At 40.1% G+C, this 19,505-nt stretch overlaps 1 protein-coding gene across 9 annotated transcripts in view; it reads right to left on the bottom strand.

The window, feature by feature from the left end:
• Positions 1–458: 458 nt before the first annotated feature.
• LOC102992272 (translation initiation factor IF-2-like) overlaps positions 459–19,505 on the bottom strand; it is a 111,815-nt gene continuing 92,768 nt past the window's right edge. For 3 of the 9 annotated variants that reach the window (XR_008618415.1, XR_008618411.1, XM_028494697.1), the window contains one exon: positions 459–583. The gene's annotated coding sequence lies outside the window, so the exon portion shown is untranslated. Of the gene's footprint in view, positions 584–679; positions 845–14,858; positions 14,996–19,505 lie in introns of those variants that run through there. The other 6 variants (XR_008618414.1, XM_028494698.1, XR_008618410.1 and 3 more) reach the window with 4 other exon arrangements.

The raw sequence follows: 19,505 nt of genomic DNA on the forward strand, positions 1-19,505 counted from the left end.
TGCTGCTTTGCATGCCCGCCGTGAGTTTTCTGCAGGTCCTAACTTGACTCAATTAACATTGGCCTTTCTGTTGATGGCAGTGGATTTGGCTGACTGTTTATCAGATATGCAGCGCCAGCACCATCTGAGTCAGCATCCCATACCACTGCGATCTTGGCCCCAACTATGAATTACTTAAATAGTAATAATTTGGCTATGAGACTTTCAGTAGAGATGGTTGAGTCTAAATCATGCCGATCAATCTTTTTGCTTCTCTGTCTTTAGCTATCTGTGTTTACAGTACTGTGCCACCCTCAGAACTTTTTATTACAAAAGAGTTGGCTGTATAAAGATTGTGTAAACCTAGTAGAGGTGAATTTTGGTACAAAATCAGATTACCTTAGAGACATATGTTAAGAACATTCACAAGTGCATTTATTAATATTTGATGCACTTAAAAAACCAGAGTGAGGGTGGGTGGAAGCATCTGTGGTGAGATGAACATATGTAGCAACTTTGTTCATTGCTTGTTTGAGACTGTTGATCTGTCAATATATACACGGGGTAATTACTCAACTTGCAAGTGTTCAATCTGAGGGATCTGCTAAGAGAAGAAAAGCAGAATAAGTTAGCTAGTATCCAATAAGAGAAACTATGAAAATGTATGGAGAAAGATGTTCCCAACTCCATTTATATTTACCCTTGTTCAACCGTGGAAGAAACCATGGATATAAATTATTTTAGTCAACACTTAAGAAGTAGCAACAAGGGCATAAGGGAGAGATGATGTTTTCATTTCTTATGAAAAAGGCTTCCGATAAACTTTGATGCTACCCTCTAAATATTCCATGCACTGTGATCAGTTCTGCAAAGAAATGGAAAAAGCCATGAGAGTGCATTAAAAGCAGAATGAACGAGATATGGAAGCAAATGTTAGAAAGCAATTTGGGGCTTTTTGGGGGGAGGAAAAGTGATATGTGTTTACTTAACATCACCTTTGCTTAACAAAACGCTGATATTGCAGCTGGCCTGAGGAATGCGTCTCCCTTGAAAGGCTGCATTTGGACTACAAGCTACCCAAGGTTTGGTTTTCAAATACAAACATAAACATACACGACAACAATCCATATTCCCCCAACATTTTTATATCAAGTTTCACTTTACGCCTAGATATTTTTAGAAAAAACCTATTTCTTTTGCCAACACAGTATGGAGCGATTATTTAATTACTTATAAGCTTTATGTGTTCACCCAAAATGTGTCTCTTGTGCAAAGTATGTAATTTTCTAATAGAACGTGTGGCTACTTTTCAAGATGCTCTATTAAGCCAATTGCTCATGAAAACCCTTATTGGCTCTTTCCTCTTCACAAGGGGGAGGCAGTTAGAAGTTTACCACCACCAGATGGCGTGGGAAATATATGCCCAGGCTGGGTAATGCTACTCTGACACCAAAGGATAGAAGAATTTCTAGAAAACTCTCTGAAAGTGGAGGAAGTGCTCACTCCACTTGTTTTGTTTCTTTTTTGCTGTTGTTGTTCCTTCCCCTGCTGTTTTTAAACTGGAGTATAGATGATTTACAATGTTGTGTTAGTTTCTGCCGTATAGCAAAGTGAATCAGTTAGACTCATACATATATCCGCTCTTTTCTAGATTCTTTTCTGAGTGAAGTAAGTCAGACAGAGAAGGACAAATATTGTATTATATCGCTTATATGTGGAATCTAAAAAAATGGTACAAATGAACTTATTTACAAAACAGCAATAGAGTCACAGGTGTAGAAAACAATCTTATTGTAGAAAACCAGGGGGGAAAGGATAAATTGGGAGATTGGAATTGACATATACACACTACTATATATAAAATAGATAATAAGGACCTACTGTATAGCACAGGGAACTCTACTCAATACACTGTAATGACCTATATGGGAAAAGAATCTAAAAAAGAGTGGATATACGTATATGTATAACTGATTCACTTTGCCGTACACCTGAAATGAACACAACAGTGTAAATCAACTATACTCCAATAAAAAAATTTTTAAGACATATCTGCACCCCCATAGTCATAGCAGTATATATATATACACATATATATACACACACACACAATGAAATTTTATTCAGCCATGAAAAACTGAGAAACCATTTGTGACGTGGATGGACCTTAAAGGCATTACGCTAAGTGACACACGTCAGACAGAGAAAGAGAAACACTGTATAATCTCATTTACATATGAAATCTAAAACAAACGAAAACCTCTCTTTGATATGGGTCTTATACAGGACAGCATGCATAAGCCACGTTTCCCAGATTACTGCCCCTCAGTGAGGGCGGCAGCCGTGCCTTTTCAGCGGCACGCATCAGTGCCACGCCATCTGTCCCCCACGTGGAGGGTCCCACGGCAGCTCACAGCCGTGCCCTACTTGCTGTTGAACCTGCTGACCTCCCGTGCCACAGCCAAAAGCTAGGGAGGCTCCCCACTTCCGCTCCCGGCCGCAGGGCTTCCTTCCTCTGCAGCAGCGCTGTTCTGGCTCCCGTGGTGGCCACGATGAGAGGCTCTGGGGACGCGACCCTGTGTCCCCGGCCAGGGCTCTGCTGAGGCCCCTCCGTCTCCACGTGTCACGCTGCTGAGCGCAGGCTGCATGCGGCCACGCTGTGTTCCTCGGGTCGCTGACAGCTTGTTTGTGTCCCACGGGCTGGACCAGTGCTCTGGGGTAGAGTGTGGGCTTTGTCCCGGGGCTGCTCCGCTTCTCCTGGACGTAGGTTCCCACGCAATGCCTCCCCTCACGCTGTGGGAGTCATACCTCCTCTCTATTCCCAGGAGCTGGGGGGGACCCTCCTTCGACTCCACCCTCAAAGTCTGAAGCTCTCCTCATCCTCCCCCTGGAGGTGACTTTCCATTTTACTCTAGGACTTCTTCCCGCGGCTCAGCAGCATTATCACCTTAATTGTTTTTTTTATGTTTTTCTTGCGAATTTCTCTCTTTCATTGGAAACCTAACTTAGAGCCAGAGAGAAAAGTGAAGCTGATTCAGCACCCAAGGTATATAATATAGAAACAGAGCAGGACCCAATGGTCCTTGCCTCCCATGCCCTCTGCCTGCCTTTTGTCTGTAGAAAAACTTAAGCCAAAGAATAAGCTTAATCAGAGAAGTGAGAAAATGCAGAAGAAAAGGAAAACAGTCAGACAGGACAAAACAATAATAGTTTAGTCATTAAGCAAAGTCTGTGACCTTTAGTGCCTTCTCAAGGGCTACAGAGAATATGCTGAGCCATATCCTGGGAGCTATCTAATGGATACAGAAAGCCCCACTGGGTGGAAGAAGTTAACTACTTCTTCCAGACTGGAGCCATGACACAAGCTGCCACAATTCTAAGAACTGGCCTCAAGGAGAAGGGAACAAACTGACCCTGGAACTGAAGATTAACTGTACTTAAAACAATCAAGATGACGCTGATCCAACCACCGCAGGACCAATTTCAAGAGGACAGTCAGAGCTGCCTGGGCTGTTTTCTGCATGTGACCCCCTCCCTCCTCCTGTGCACCCCTGAAACTCCCTTTTAAAAGCTCTTGACCACTGATTGTCAGGGGGGGTGTGAGTCGGCCTCTGGACATGAGTCCACCCTCTCCCCAAGTTGCCGGCCTCCGAAATAAAGCAAACTTTCTTTTTCGCCGACCTTGCCTCTGAGCTGCCAGGCGCAATGTTCGGTAACACTATCAGCAGATAAGTGGAGAGGAGTGGGGCCTGGGGATGAGTGGTACAGGGGTGCTTTCTTTAGTGCTGACAACAAAGGCTCCAGAGCCAAGCTTAGAAGTGCTGCCTCAGATTCGCCTGGGCCCCGGAACTCATGTCTATCTTCCGTCCGCTCCCATGTTCAACTGCATGACTCAAAAATCCTCCAGAAGCTGCATCACAGGCATCCCCCTCTATATTATAAGCGTGAAGCAATTACTCCTCTTGATCTTGCTGGAGCCTCCCGTTGGTAGCCTGTGAGTGACTCAGAATCTGAATTTTAATGCTGTAGACAAGAGAAAGTTTTGTCAAGGTTAGTGAGTCTTCATCAGCTCTACTGCAGTGTACTGTGCTGACTTCGCTTATCGGCATGATCGGAGTTTGGGGTCCCTAGAGACTATGTCCCGTGAAAATCACAATCGCCCTTTTCACTGCAGAATCACTGGTATGTTAGCTTAGCACCTGGCACCTAAGAGGCACTCAGTAAGTACTGAATGAATAAATGAAAGAATGCTTTTATTTGAAAAACTTGTATGTGTGAGTGAAGAAAGATGGTACAATAAAATATTAAATATACTGCAGTAATGATCTCCGCTGAGACCTGACTACACAGTAATGTGCACACCAGACACCTCAGTTTATTGTGTTTTCCCCAACACTGACCCACTCCAGAGTCACATTTCCCTGACTATCATCATGTTCCCCTATCCTGACTCACTTAGGGTCTCTCATTTGTGTTCCCTCAGTACCTTGTTCTTAAGGCTTATAGTACACAGCATGTACTCTCTTCACCCATTTACTTACCTGAATCCCTCACTGGTCTGTATCCTTCTAGAGGGCAGGGTGGCCTACCTGTGTCGTACTCATCACTGTATTTGCAGCCCCCAGAAGACTGCCTCACTGCCTAGTACCTTGCAGGCTCTCAATTAATATTTGTTGACTGACTAAATGAACACTTGATTGCCTCATGTCTTTCAGGGTTTTAGCCCCCATTGAATTTTCTTGACCTTTATACCTTATACTGAGATCAGTCAAAATCACATGTAAACAAAAATGTGTGAGGAAAAATGTCTATCTTTCCAGTCGTTTGAAACTCTTTAAATCACCCCTAAAGCAGTGGGCGGGGGAGTCGAGCATGTGTGTTTGTGTGTGAAAAGGGTTGTCTCTCAGGGGTGACAGCTCAGCTTCTGCCTCTTGACATGTCAGGTCCTGTCAAGTGAGAGGTAGACCAGAGTGTCCCCTGCTTCAATGACAGCCTGCACTCTCCCTTGGGAAGCGTGTCCCCCAGACGAGCCCTGGCTAGGACAGCTCTCCAGCTCTTCAAGTGTGTTCACAGGGTTTAGCTATGTATGTTCTGAAAGAAAAATTCTTACTCCCCATAAAACTTACAAAGCAGCACTTTGATAGGAATTTTTTTTTTAACTCTAACAGATTTTGTTTTCTACTACTTTATCACCTTTGTATTTTGCCTATTTGCTTGGAATCCCAGATGTCCTTTTGAGTTTAAAGACCATCCTTGGGGGCTTCCCTGATGGCGCAGTGGTTGCGAGTCTGCCTGCCGATGCAGGGGACACGGGTTCGTGCCCCAGTCCGGGAAGATCCCACATGCCGCGGAGCGGCTGGGCCCGTGAGCCATGGCCGCTGAGCCTGCGCGTCCGGAGCCTGTGCTCCGCAGCGGGAGAGGCCACAACAGAGGGAGGCCCGCATACCACAAAAAAAAAAAAAAAAAAAAAGACCGTTCTTGGGAAAAAAGCTGATATCTTCATATGCCTAATGCCCTAAAAACCCTGCTGCTTGCAACTCAGCCAAACCATAGTCTGAAGCTTCTCCCAGAAGAGCTGCTAGGGCAGACTCAAAGAGAGCTACAGAGAGCTGTCAAAACAGTGCAGTCATCTCATCTTGAGGTTCACTGAGGTGGTAAGCAAAAAAAAAAAAAAGAAAAACCTGGACATGAAATTGCAAGGATGCCCTGTAATACCGTGTTATAGAACAAGAAAGAGGATGGATAGACAAGAAGATGGAAGAAAGCAGGAGTTGGCAATTTTCTGAGTGAAGCAGCAGGTAGTTAAAGCTGAGGCTACAGAAATGGAGAGCTCTCTGGAGGAGGGATTCGCTGTTTTCACTAACTACTAACATAGCTCAGGGCTTCACTACCCATCTCCAGCACCAGCTTATGAACCCGGAGATCCACATGGCTCCATCTCAGAGCAATGTTTTGGTCAAAGAAAGTTCAAAACAGCCAGCAAATATTTATTTAATTTTAATTTTTACTCGAAGTCGTTACTCGCATTTTTCTAAGACAATGAAAAGGATCCAGATGTATAGGGTTAAAGTAGCAGGCAGATCTTCCTCAGCTTGTTATGGGGTTATATCCTGATAAACCCATTGTAAGTTGAAAATATCATAAATCGAAATGTGTGCAATACACCTAACCTACTGAAGATCATAGCTTAGCTTAGACTAGGTTAAATGTGCTCAGAACACCTACGTTAGCCTACAGTTGGGCAAAGATCATCTAACGCAAAGCCCATTTTATAATGAAGTGTTGACTATCTCATGTAATTTATTGAAGACCGTACTGAAAGTGAAAAACAGAATGGTTGTCCGGGTCTAGAATGGTTCTAAGTGTCTTTACCCTGTGATCACGTGGCCGATAGGAAGCTGCCCGGCATCACGAGAGAGTATGCACCACAAGCGCTGGCCCAGGAAAAGATCAAAATTCAAAACTCAAAGTATGGTTTCCACTGAATGTGTATCGCTGTTGCACCATCATGAAGTCGAAAAATCATAAGTCAAACCGTGGTTAAGTCAGGGACCGTCCGTATTTAGATCCCATGTGTCCCCTGTGCTCTCCTGCACACCCTGCTGCACTGCTCCAAGCATCCCTCTTTAAATGCCCCCCAAATCCCTTTCCCTTTCCCTCTTTTCCCAGCCCCAGCCCACCTCTTGATCTTTGTAACCCTCTATTTTTCTTCTTATCTCTCTATCTTCCCCTCCCTGTTAACTTTGTTTTTTGTCACGTGATTCCAAAAAGCTGCTCGGGCGTCTTCAGATCATTTCTCAGGGACTGGAGGATGGAGAGTCACTGGTGGGCAAAGCCAAAACTTCCCTTTGCAGGGAGATTGAAAAAGCAAGACTGCATTCAGAATTTTTGTCCTATCACGACAACCCATCCCCCTGCCTTCAGTTTCTTCAGGGTTACATGGTGCAGAACCGGGAAGGGTGGTCAGGGAGAGGCACAAGCTGAGGATTCCTCAGATGGCAGAGTAACCGAGCGGATGATGCTAACAGATGATGTAAGCATGGCCCCTGGTTCTCCAGTTCCCACTTGAGAGTGTAGACTAGAAGGATCCTGAGTGCTTGGCTCTCGGTCCTGGAACTATTGGAACCCATCACACTTCCTTTGTCTTTGCAAGTGTGAGCTTGCATACTTTCTTTACTAACCATCACATTTCCTTCACAGTGGGTGATGGGTAGACTTTCCTGGTTTGCTTTCCAACATCATTATGTAAAGTACTCGTAGATACTCTGAATCCAGCCTTGGATTTTCACTGCCTGGGTTGTTGCTAAGAGTGAGACTAGTCCGCGATGTGGGTACCTTTCTCCCTATTTTTGCCTTGACTTGAATCTGCTTAGTGGTACGATCATCTATACCTTTGTATGTTGATTGTGTGTTGTGTATACATGTGCATGCATGTTTTAATCAGCATAAAAGACTTGTAAATGTTTGCCTCAAGAGTTTTTGGTGATCACAGAGCACTTCTGAGTTGAACCTCTCTCTTCGGAGACCAACACATTTGAACTTCAAAGCTGTAACTAGGCTTGCACCGCTCTCCAGCATGGGAGATTTGAAATCCTTGGACCCCTCTTTATCATTTCCAATGTCAAGTAAAAGTCTACACAGATACTTTAGACACATTCCCTGTACTCCCGAACACGTTATTGAGTTTTCCGAAGGTTGAAGACAGTTTTCTTTATGACCACCATAGTTTTTCACTGCAATCCTGGCATGTTTGTCAATAGGACATCAATTGTTTTGGTGATTCCTATATTTTCAAAAACATCTTCTCTTCTATAAGGAAAACTTCTTCCCTCTGTGATGGCGTCTAAAATTTATGCTGTTCCCAACTTGTCAACTTCAGGACTACACATCAGGTTGGGTTTGATGTGATGATCACTTTAGATTTTTCACCCTACCATGTTCACACACGGTCTCTCTTATTAATTAACCCCAAATCTCAATCCAGGATTCTATGTATGGCTTATTTGTAATAAACTTACCCTACATCAAATTTTAAATATTCATTAGCTTTGTGAAGGCAATTGCTATGAAATGATATGTTTCTACAATTTGGGGGTAACACATACTCAATTGTGGAAAACAAGAAACCAAAAAAAAATCACATTAGGAAAAAAAAAGTCATCCTTAATAACACTAAGAACTTAAATAATGCTTATTATGCACCAGGGGTATATTTATCAACTTACTTAGCCCTCACAAATATCCTAGGAAATAGATGTAGGCATTTGTATGGTCTTAAAAGAAAAACAGAAAAACAAAACAACTTATGTTTTGAAGAATCACACACTAAACATAACAGAATTTATTGGAAAAGCAGTGTTGGGACAATCAAAATTCATGTACCATAGCACTATGTACCATAACACATAAGAGAAACATTAATTGGTGTGCTCAGCGATGACTCTGACAGGTGGAAAAGCAGTTTGGAGCGGCTGGAGGCTCTCTCTGGGGTGGGAAATGCTGATGTGTGGGCACTGGCCATGTAGGTGAGCCTGTGGCATTTAGAGTAGGCACAGGGGAAAGTGAAACCCACCAAGGGCCAAAGCCCATGCAAGACTGGAGCTGTACTGACATCAGCCTGATGTTTTCTTTGTGAGTAGTTTTTTGATTACTAATTCAATCTCTCTACTTTTTGTAGGTTTATTCAATTTTTCTATTTCATTTGAGTTAGAGAGAGTTAGTGTCTTTTTGAATTTGTCTATTCCACCGAGGATGTCTAATTTTCTGCCATACAATTGTTCATAGACTTGTATTCCCTTATCATCCCTTTTATTCTGGAAGATTAGTAGTAAATTCCCTAGTTCATTCCTGATTTTAGTAATTTGATCTCTTTTTTCTTTGTCATCCTAGCTAAAGATGTGTTAATTTTTATGATCTTCTAAAAAACACAAGTTTTGGTTTTATTGATTTTGTCTATCTCGATTTCATTTATTTCCGCTCTAATCTTTATTATTTTCTTCTTTGGGTTTGTTTGGGTTTAATTTGCTTTTCATTTTCTAGTTTCTTTCAGGAGAAAATTGTTATTGATTTGAGTTCTTTCTTCCTTTTAATATAGAGATTTATAGCTATAAATTTACCTCTGCACACTGCTTTTTCTGCATCTCATAAGTTTTGGAGCCAATCCAGAAAAAGTGTTCTTGTTGTCCAGTACCTCTACTTGTCCAGCCAAAAGACTAGCAGCTGGTATTTATCTTTTCCTTTAAAGGCTCGGGAGTTAGCACCTTTATAGATGAGGGCAGTCCTGGCCATAAACCCGACTGCATTTTCACAGGACAGTAGAGTTAGGCTATCCCGTCCTGCCTTATATCCTGGTGTTTGCGTCTCTTCCTTACTAATAAATGTCCTTATGACACTTTTTTTCCAGAATAGGGCACTTTCGTCTGTATTAAAACCTGTCAGGCAGATGTCCTTTCTCCTCAATGACTTTCTTATGTGTCTGGGAGCTCGTCTGCTGCCTCTTGGTCAGCAGAAGATGCTTCTCATGTTCTCTTGACATTTTTTAAACCAAACCTCTTCCTAAGATCATCAAACCATCCTCTGCTGACATTAAATCTCCAGCTTTAGTTCCTTCACCTTCCTTTTGCTTTAAGTTGTCATATAATGACTACACTTTTTCTCAAATCATATTAGAGTCTACAGGTATGTCTTTCTTATAGCAATTTTGCACTCACAGAAAAGCTGCATTTTCAATGAGAGATAAAAAGGTATTTGAAAAAAGTGCAAGCTTTTCACACCTGCCGGCATAGCTGCAGTGACAGCTTCATGAATTTCCTTTTCTTTTTTTACACTGGTCCCTACGCTGAATTCATTTATTTTGAAATGGTGGCAACTGCAGCTGCAGACCTCAACCTACAGTCCATGTCAAGCAGTTCAACTTTTTTTTGTAATGTCGTGACTTTGCTTCTTGGGAGCATGTCCAGCATCACTAGCAGCATTTCATATGGTCCCACGGTGTTACCCAAGGTTCACAGTATTGCACTAAATACGATGAAAAATATGTAAGAACCATTAGAGATCACTTTTTACAGCAATACACAGTTTACCGGAGAGAGGAGCTGCTCAAGTTGAGATGACGAGCATCATGTGGTGTTTTAAGCAGAAACTCGAAACACCTGAGCTCAGCACAACAGCAGCAGGAGAGGCCAAGAAATTACGACAGCAGCACGGTGTGTACCACAGTTCACTTTATGCAGTTATGGTTTAATACTGCATCTTTACATTTGCTACATTTCTCTAGACTGAATGGTGCCATGGTGCCATGTTCAGTCTGTGTTCGTGTGCGTACATTTTTATAAATTTTAACTTTTTATATAGATTTGTCTGTATTTTATGGTAGTAAATAATAAAATAGACTAGTACCTACATATATTTTACACATCCATGACATACCTAGCATTTTCTTAATTTTTTTGATATTTCTAGGTGACACAGTTTGTCTACAAGTTTTTACCAATTTTCAGAAATCTCCAAAAATTTTTCCCAATATATTAATTGAAAAAAATCCACATATTAAGTGGACTGGTGCGGTTCAAATCTGGGTTGTTCAAGGATCATTTAAAATTCAATATACAGGCAAATTGTTACATAGAGTAACATTTATACGTGTGCACACAGTGGTTAGTATATAAACATATTTCCTTGTGTTGCCAAGCGGAATGGGTCTAGAGACAACACCACCCTGATACTCCCTTGGTGGGTTACATTTTCCCCTGTGCCTACTCTAAATGACACAGGCTCAAATGCATGGCCAGTGCCCACATGGCCAGTTTCCCACCCCAGAGAGAGCCCCCAGACACTCCGAACTGCCTTTGCAGCTGACAGATTCATCACTGAGCGTACCAATTAATGTTTCTCTTATGTGTTATGGTATATAGTGCTATGGTACATGAATTTTGACTGTCCTAACACTGTTTTTCCCATAAATTGTGTTATGTAAAGTAAAAAAAAAAATGGTAAAGCAGAAATCCAGTGAAGTAAACAGTCATGGAAGCCATGGATGCTCTGAGCATCTTTTAACCCTCATTGACCTAGGAGTGAGCCCCACACGTGGTGCTGGTGGTGAGGTGGGTGAACTTACGAGGCAATGCTTAGCGCGTGTGTAAGAGGGACATTTGGGTTAGACAGCCTGTTACAGAGCCAGAATCCCTAAAGGGCGACAACCAGGCTTACAGGGTGAGCTACGTAAATAAACTTGGCTCCCAGAGATCTGGCTCTTGGTAGAGAGGGGAAAAACTACTTATGTGGGTTTGAAGACAAAATTCTCACTACTTATGTCTTTGAAAAAAAAAAAAGAATTTAGTTTGAAGTGATCCTGAATTGGAGGATCCTTTTCATGTTTAACAAAAACAAACAAACCAAAAACTGAAAGTAAAAGAAAAGTAAACTGAAACTTTCCAGGAAAGAGAAACATTAAATGTAGACCTCAATGGATAAAAAAGTACCAACAAATAAGAACCCATGTTAAGAAAAAATGTACAAATTGATAAACAACAAAAGCCAACTTAGGAGAAAAAAGAAATAATGGAACTATAAAATCAAGAATCAGAATGATTAGACACAAAAGATAAAATGAGCTTGTTTACTATGTTTAGGGAAATTACATTTTCCAATAAAAGGATCCAAGATCCTATGGAGAAACTGCTGATTCCAGGACTAGGGCACGGAATATACATATGATCCTGAAGTATCTTATAATGTCAGAATGTTAGGAAATCCTAAAAAAAAAAAAAAAAAAAAAGGGGCACTTCCCTGTGGTCCAGTCATTAAGACTACATGCCTCCACTGCAGGGGATGTGGGTTCGATCCCTGGTTGGGGAACTAAGATCCCGCATGCCATGCAGCATGACCAAAAAAAAAAAAAAAATTCCACCATGATGATGGTGTCATGAGTTAAATAGTGTTCCTCTAAAATTCATGCTCACACAAGACCTAAGAATGTAACCTAATTTGTAATCCAAAAATACTTGAGAAGGTGATACTGGAATAGTTTGAGCCCTAAGTACAATGACTGGTGTCCTTACAAGAACAAAAGGTACAAAGAGACACAGAGAAGCAAAAGTTATATAAAGACAGAGACAAAATCGGGAGTGATGAGTCAACAAGCCAAGGAATGCCAAGGATTGCCAGCAACCATCAGTAGCTGGAAGAAACGAGGAGGATCCTTCCCTTCAGCCTTCAGAGGAAGCATGACCATGCCAACGCCTTAATTTCAAACCTCTTGCTTCCAGACTGTGAGAGAATACAGTCTGTAGTTTCAAGCTCCCAAGTTTTTAGAACTTTCTTACAGCAGCTCTAGGAAGCTAACACAAAAAGGATGTCAAAGAGGCACAGAGAACTGAAAGAAACCCAACGGCCTAAGCTAGAATATTTACACAACAAAACAAATGAAACAGTATTGGATTATAACACAAAGTATAAAATATTCACAAGTCCATGCTAACATAAATAAGTGACTTAATAAATAAATATATGGGGAAAAGAGGCAAATCTTCCATGCAGAAGAATGTCAAACACTTTACCAGGAGCTGGAACATGATTCTCAATCCTTAATTAAATGCGGGCTATGCATAATGGTTTTATTTCAAAGAGTACAGTATGAGGGAGTATAACTTTACAGTGGAAAATCTGATAAACACTGCTTCAGCCAAGTAATCAAGCTCAACATTAACAATCATAAGTCGTGTTTATAGCATGTACCCTTGATATGGTGTGAAGAAAATGATGTTTTAATTCTGTGGTCTTCCTCTCAAGAACACACAAATCCACTCAAATCATGAGGAAAACATCAGACACATCCCAGTTGAGAGACGTTCCGCAAAATACCTGATCAGTGCTGCTCAAAACTTTCAAGGTCATCAAAAACAAGGAAAGTCTGAGAAAGAGTGAGTTTTGTGCTTTATTACCTCCCTCTTCTTTGGGGACTCTACTAGTGTGTGCATTAAAGCTATGTGATATTACTGCATAGGTCATTTTTCCTCTAATTTCTGCTCTGTTTCTCAGATTATCATTTCTACTGCTCTAACTTCCAGTTTACTAACCCTATTTCTGCCATCTCCAATATGTTGTTCAGCTTAACAGTGAACTTTTTTTCCTATGTTGAACTTTTCAGGTAATGAATTTGCATTTGCTTCTTTCTGTTTCCATTTCTCTGTGGAGATTTATTGTCTGTTCACTAGATTCCTCATGGCTCTATTTTGCCTTTTCCTTCTTGAAAAAGGTTATTATAAGTTCTTTAAAGTCGTCATCTCTAATTCTAACATCTGCACCATATTAGTCTTTTTCTATTGACTCCTTTCTCCCTTGACTATGAGCACGTCTTCCTATTTCTTCACATACCTAATAATTTAAAAATTTTATACTGAACTTTGTGAAATACCTGTTGTAGAGATTAAATTCTATTGTTGGCTTCTGAAGAGTGTTGATTTTTGTTTTAGGAGGGAGTTCACTCAGCTGGACTCACACTGCAAGTATCTGGAGTAGCTGAAATTGCAGCGTCTGGCTTTTTAGTTTCCTTGTAATCACTCACATGCTTGCATAATTCAGGTTCAGCCAAGGACTTGTATATGGCATTTTGTAGACTTTAGGGCTTCCACTCTGTAGACCCCTCCTTCCCAGCATGCACCCCCCCCTCACTCTTCAGTCATTATGGCAGAACCTCGCTTCATCCATTGATTCTTCAGGTCAGCAAGACAATGGTTTCCTTTTTCAGTTCTCACTCCCTATCACTGTAGACTAGAAAAAAGCCATAAAAATGGGAATCTTTCCCAGATCTCTTTTTTCAAAGATTCCCCTCAAGTTTCTACCTCCTAGTATCCTACTCCTGTGCCTTCAAATAATTGCTCTTTAAAGTAGCATTTTGTACAGAGCTTATAATTGTGATCTGCAGTAGTGTCAGCCCAAATCATGATAATCCACCATTACCAGAAGCAGTACCTCTGCCTATTCATTTGTGATGATTTCTTAAGGACACTTTTCTATTTTTATTTCCCTAAACATATTAAACAAACTCATTTTATCTTTTGTGCCTAATCACTCTGATTCTTGATTTTATAGTTCCATTATTTCTTTTTTCTCCTAAGTTGGCTTTTGTTGTTTATCAATTTGTACATTTTTTCTTAACATGGGTTCTTTTTTGTTGGTACTTTTTTATCCATTGAGGTCTACATTTAATGTTTCTCTTTCCTGGAAAGTTTCAGTTTACTTTTCTTTTACTTTCAGTTTTTGGTTTGTTTGTTTTTGTTAAACATGAAAAGGATCCTCCAATTCAGGATCACTTCAAACTAAATTCTTTTTTTTTTTTCAAAGACATAAGTAGTGAGAATTTTGTCTTCAAACCCATAAAAGGAGTTTTTCCCCTCTCTACCAAGAGCCAGATCTCTGGGAGCCAAGTTTATTTACGTAGCTCACACTGTAAGCCTGGGTGTCGCCCTTTAGGGATTCTGGCTCTGTAACAGGCTGTCTAACCCAAATGTCCCTCTTACATATGCGCTAAGCCTTGCCTCGTAAGTTAATCCCCCTCGCCACCAGCACCACGTGTGGGGCTCACTTCTAGGTCACTGACGGTTGAAAGATGCTCAGAGCATCCATGGCTTCTGTGACTGCTTACTTCACTGGCTTTCTGCTTTACCTTTTTTCTTTTTACTTTTTACTTTTCCTTTACTTTCTGGCTCATTCAGCTGAGCGTTTAGAATGATGTATTTTTTTAAACCCAGAATTTGAAGTGTTTGGTAGCTGAAGCATTTTTTTTTAGGATAACTAATATACAGCGTTGTCAGAAAGAGAGCTTTTTATTCTAATTTTACTTTATTTTCTTTTATTTTCATTTTTTTATGGTAGGCTTTTGTTGGTTACATATTTTAAATACAGCAGTGGGTACATGTCAATCCCAAACTTCATGGCAGTCCAGTGGTTAGGATTCCATGCTTCCACTGCAGAAGACACCCGTTAAATCCCTGGTCAGGGAGCTAAGATCCTACAGCTAAAAAGAAAAAAAAAAAAAAGAAAAAACACAATCCATAATACAAAACATCGACAATTTAGACTTTATTCTAATTTTAAATACATGTTATTTTGGAGTGCTTTATTTACATTTAATTTATTTACTTTTATCTTTAATCCATGTGTTGACAATGCTGCGAAAGAACAATTTATTCTGCACATCAGGTGGGTCTTCTGGAGACTTTTTCAGTCTAGTGGCTTGTACACCACATATAGCAAAAATTTTGCACTTTTGATGATACATTTCTATATTTATTCTATATATACATTTCTATATTTCCCAGGCTGATGTTGGGTTTCATGTTTTTTTTTCTTAAGTGATAAAATGTGGTTGTCACCTATAATCATGTTACTGACTTTCTTAGAACTATGTTAGTAACACTACCTATCCACAAAAATTGATAAAATTAAGTAAGACTGTTAAGGGATTAAATTGTGTCTCATGAGCACTACTGTTTCTAAGAATTTGTGAGTTTAGAGAGAGTTACGATCAGAAAAACATGATTCTCCGGCTTCACTTAAATGAAATTTGAGTCGTCATCTAATCCATTCATTCCAGTCAAGCAAAATGATAATAAAATTGTTTTTATAGATTAGAATATATTCTGTTTAAAGGTTTCCAAAGAGAACCAGAATTTCTTAAATTTTGTTTTAGTATTTATCATCTCTGACTCTAAAAGAAAGCTTCGTTCTTCTATAAGCATGGCCTCAATCCCATCTGTCTGATCCTAGTCTGCCTCTTGGTTACCAAAGTTTCCTTCTGACCTACCTGAAGAAAAACGCCAAAGGTATTTGTAAATATTTAGGGAAAAGTGAGAATAATTCCCTTTCCTATCTTTGACCATTAAAAATCAAAATCATTGTAACTTTACAAGATAAGAATGGCACAGCTCTCTTGCTTCCTGCCACTCTCACAGAGGTTCCTTGTCACAGCAAAACCACCACACCTGCCCCACCTGGCCTTCCACATTTTTTTTTTTTTTTTTTTTGTGGTATGCGGGCCTTCCTCTGTTGTGGCCTCTCCCGTTGCGGAGCACAGGCTCCGGACGCGCAGGCTCAGCGGCCATGGCTCACGGGCCCAGCCGCTCTGCGGCACGTGGGATCCTCCCGGACCGGGGCACGAACCCGCGTCCCCTGCATCGGCAGGTGGACTCTCAACCACTGTGCCACCAGGGAAGCCCCACATTTTTGAAGTAGCTTACTAAAATGTCTCTGAGAAAGAAAACAAGATAATCAAAATCCAGCATTTTCTCTAGCCTGTAAATGCTACGGCATTCTTTTATTTCCCCGGGTGGTTATGTTTAACACAGTACTTGATTCCAGCTATTAAATCACTTTTCAGTTTATTCTCCACTAGGCAAGTTGATCCTGTTCTTTTCATCTCTTCTTACAGATTCAACTTTCTTATCCTTTAATCATGTCGTTTGTTTTTCTCTGAAATCTCTTCAAGATATGATCTTCGTGCTCATCTCAAGATGAGTCATCATCATTGTCCCTTTGCATCTCAAGAAATAATACACCTACCCCCCCGCCGCCCCCCACATCTGCGTGGAAACATCCCAGTTGATATAGACGGAAGTTATTGATGTTGCTAGACCTTTTAATTGTAGGTTCACTTACACATTTATAAATGTTCCAAAACCAAAGTTTTTCTGATACCCAAAGCCTTGATGTTTAAGATAACACTAAAGTGGAAATAGAATCATAGGTTGAATCTAGAAATTTATAGTTGATAGACATATATATATATATATAATTTTTCTAAGTTTTCTTTTTTGGTGGTAAATACACACCACATAAAATTTGCCATTTTAAGAGTAAAATTCAATGGTATTTAGTACATTCAAAATGTTGTACAACCGTTACTGCTATATAGTTCCAGACATTTTTATCACCCCCAAAGGAAACCTGGTACCCATTCAGCAGTCTCTCCCTTCTCCCAGCCCCTGGTTACCACTAATCTGCTTTCTGTCTCTACAAATTTGCCTTTTCTGGGTATCTCATATAAGCAAAATCATATGTCCAGAATATGTAGCATTTTGTGTCTGGCTTCTTTCATTCAGCATCATGTGTTCAAGCTTCATTCATGTTGCAGAATGTATTAGTATTCTGCTCCTTTTATGACTGAATAATACTTCACTGTATGGATTTAACACAGTTTTTCATCAATTCATTAGTTGTTGACATTTAGGTTTTTTCCACTTTTTGGCTATTACAAATAGTGCTGCTTTGAACAACCTTATACAAGTGTTTGACCATATGTTCACGTTTTAAATTCTTTGGGGAACTGCTGGGTCATATGGCAAATCTATGTTTAAGTTATTGAGGAACTTCCAAACTTTTCCAGAGCAGCTGCCCATTTTACATTCCCACCAGCAATCCACAAGTGTTTCAATTTTTCCTCATATGCATCACCACTTCTTATTTTCCATTTTTAAATCATGTCTAGCTTAGTAGATCTAAAATGCTTTCTCATTGGGAATTGGATTTGCATTTCCCTAATGACAATTGATGTAGAGCATCTTTCCATATGTTGGTCATTCGTATATCCCTGTTAGAGAAATGTCTATTCAAGTCCTTGGTCCATTTTTAAATTGGGTTCTTTGTCCTTTGTTGTTGGGTTGTAGGAGTTCTTTACATGTACTAGACACCAGACACTTATCAGATATATGATTTGCAAATATTTTCTGTCACACTGTGAGTTGCCTTTTCACCCTCTTCACAGTGTATTTTGATGCACAAAATGTTTTCTTTTTGATAAAGTCCAATTTCTCCATTTTGTTATTGTTATTGCTCCTGCTTTTGGTGTCATATCTAAACATCTATTGCCAAGTCCAACATCACAATCAACTCCTATTTTTCATTCTAAGAGTTTTATAGTGTTAGATCTTACACTTATAATTTTGATCCATCTCCTCCCTCTTGCATCTCCCTCCCACCCTCCCTATCCCACCCCTGTAGGTGGTCACATAGCACTGAGCTGATCTCCATGTGCTATGTGCTGATCTCCCTGTGCTATGCGGCTGCTTCCCACTAGCTATCTATTTTAAATTTGGTAGTGTATATATGTCCATGCCACACTCTCACATCGTCCCCACATACGCTTCCCCTCCCCATGTCCTCAAGTCCATTATCTACGTCTGCCTCCTAATTCCTGTCCTACCCCTAGGTTCGTCAGCATCATTTTTTTTTTTCGATTCCATATATATGTGTTAGCTATTTGTTTTTTACTTTCTGACTTACTTCACTCTGTATGACAGACTCTAGATACTGTTGTCCATAGTGGTTGTATCAATTTACATTCCCACCAACAGTGCAAGAGGGTTCCCTTTTCTCCACACCTTCTCCAGCATTTATTGTTTGTAGATTTTTTGATGATGGCCATTCTGACTGGTATGAGGTGATACCTCATTGTTGTTTTGATTTGCATTTCTCTAATGATTAGTGACGTTGAGCATCCTTTTATGTGTTTGTTGGCAATCTGTATCTCTTCTTTGGAGAAATCACTATTTAGGTCTTCTGCCCATTTTTGGATTAGGAGGTTTGTTTTTTTGATATTGAGCTGCATGAGCGGCTTGTAAATTTTGGAGATTAGTCCTTTCTCAGTTTCATCATTTGCAAATATTTTCTCCCATTCTAAGGGCTGTCTTTTCATATTGTTTATGGTTTCCTTTGCTGTGCAAAAGCTTTGAAGTTTCATTAGGTCCCATTGGTTTATTTTTGTTTTTAATTCCATTTCTCTAGGAGGTGGGTCAAAAAAGGATCTTGCTGTGATTTATGTCATAGAGTGTTCTGCCTATGTTTCCCTCTAAGAGTTTCATAGTGTCAGACCTTACATTTAAGTCTTTAATCCATTTTTAGTTTATTCTTGTGTATGGTGTTAGGGAGTGTTCTAATTTTATTCTTTTACATGTAGCTGTCCAGTTTTCCCAGCACCACTTACTGAAAAGGCTATCTTTTCTTCATTGTATATTCTTGCCTCCTTTATCAAAAATAAGGTGACCATATGTGCGTGGATTTATCTCTGGGCTTTATATCCTGTTCCATTGATCTATATTTCTGTTTTTGTGCCAGTACCTTACTCTCTTGATTAATGTAGCTCTGTAGTATAGTCTGAAGTCTGAGAGCCTAATTCCTCCAGCTCCGTATTTCTTTCTCAAGATTGCTTTGGCTATTCGGGGTCTGTTGTGTTTCCATACAAATTGTGAAATTTTTTGGTCTAGTTCTGTGAAAAATCCCATTGATAGTTTGATAGGGATTGCATTGAATCTGTAGACTGCTTTGGGTAGAATAGTCATTTTCACAATGTTGATTCTTCCAATCCAAGAACATGGTATATCTCTCCATCTGTTGGTATCATCTTTAATTTCTTTCATCACTGACTTATAGTTTTCTGCATACAGGTCTTTTGTCTCCTTAGGTAGGTTTATTCCTAGGTATTTTATTCTTTTTGTTGCAGTGGTAAATGGGAGTGTTTCCTTATTTTCTCT

This window comes from Physeter macrocephalus, chromosome 10 (genome assembly GCF_002837175.3).
Source record: "Physeter macrocephalus isolate SW-GA chromosome 10, ASM283717v5, whole genome shotgun sequence".
Taxonomy (NCBI): domain Eukaryota; kingdom Metazoa; phylum Chordata; class Mammalia; order Artiodactyla; family Physeteridae; genus Physeter; species Physeter macrocephalus.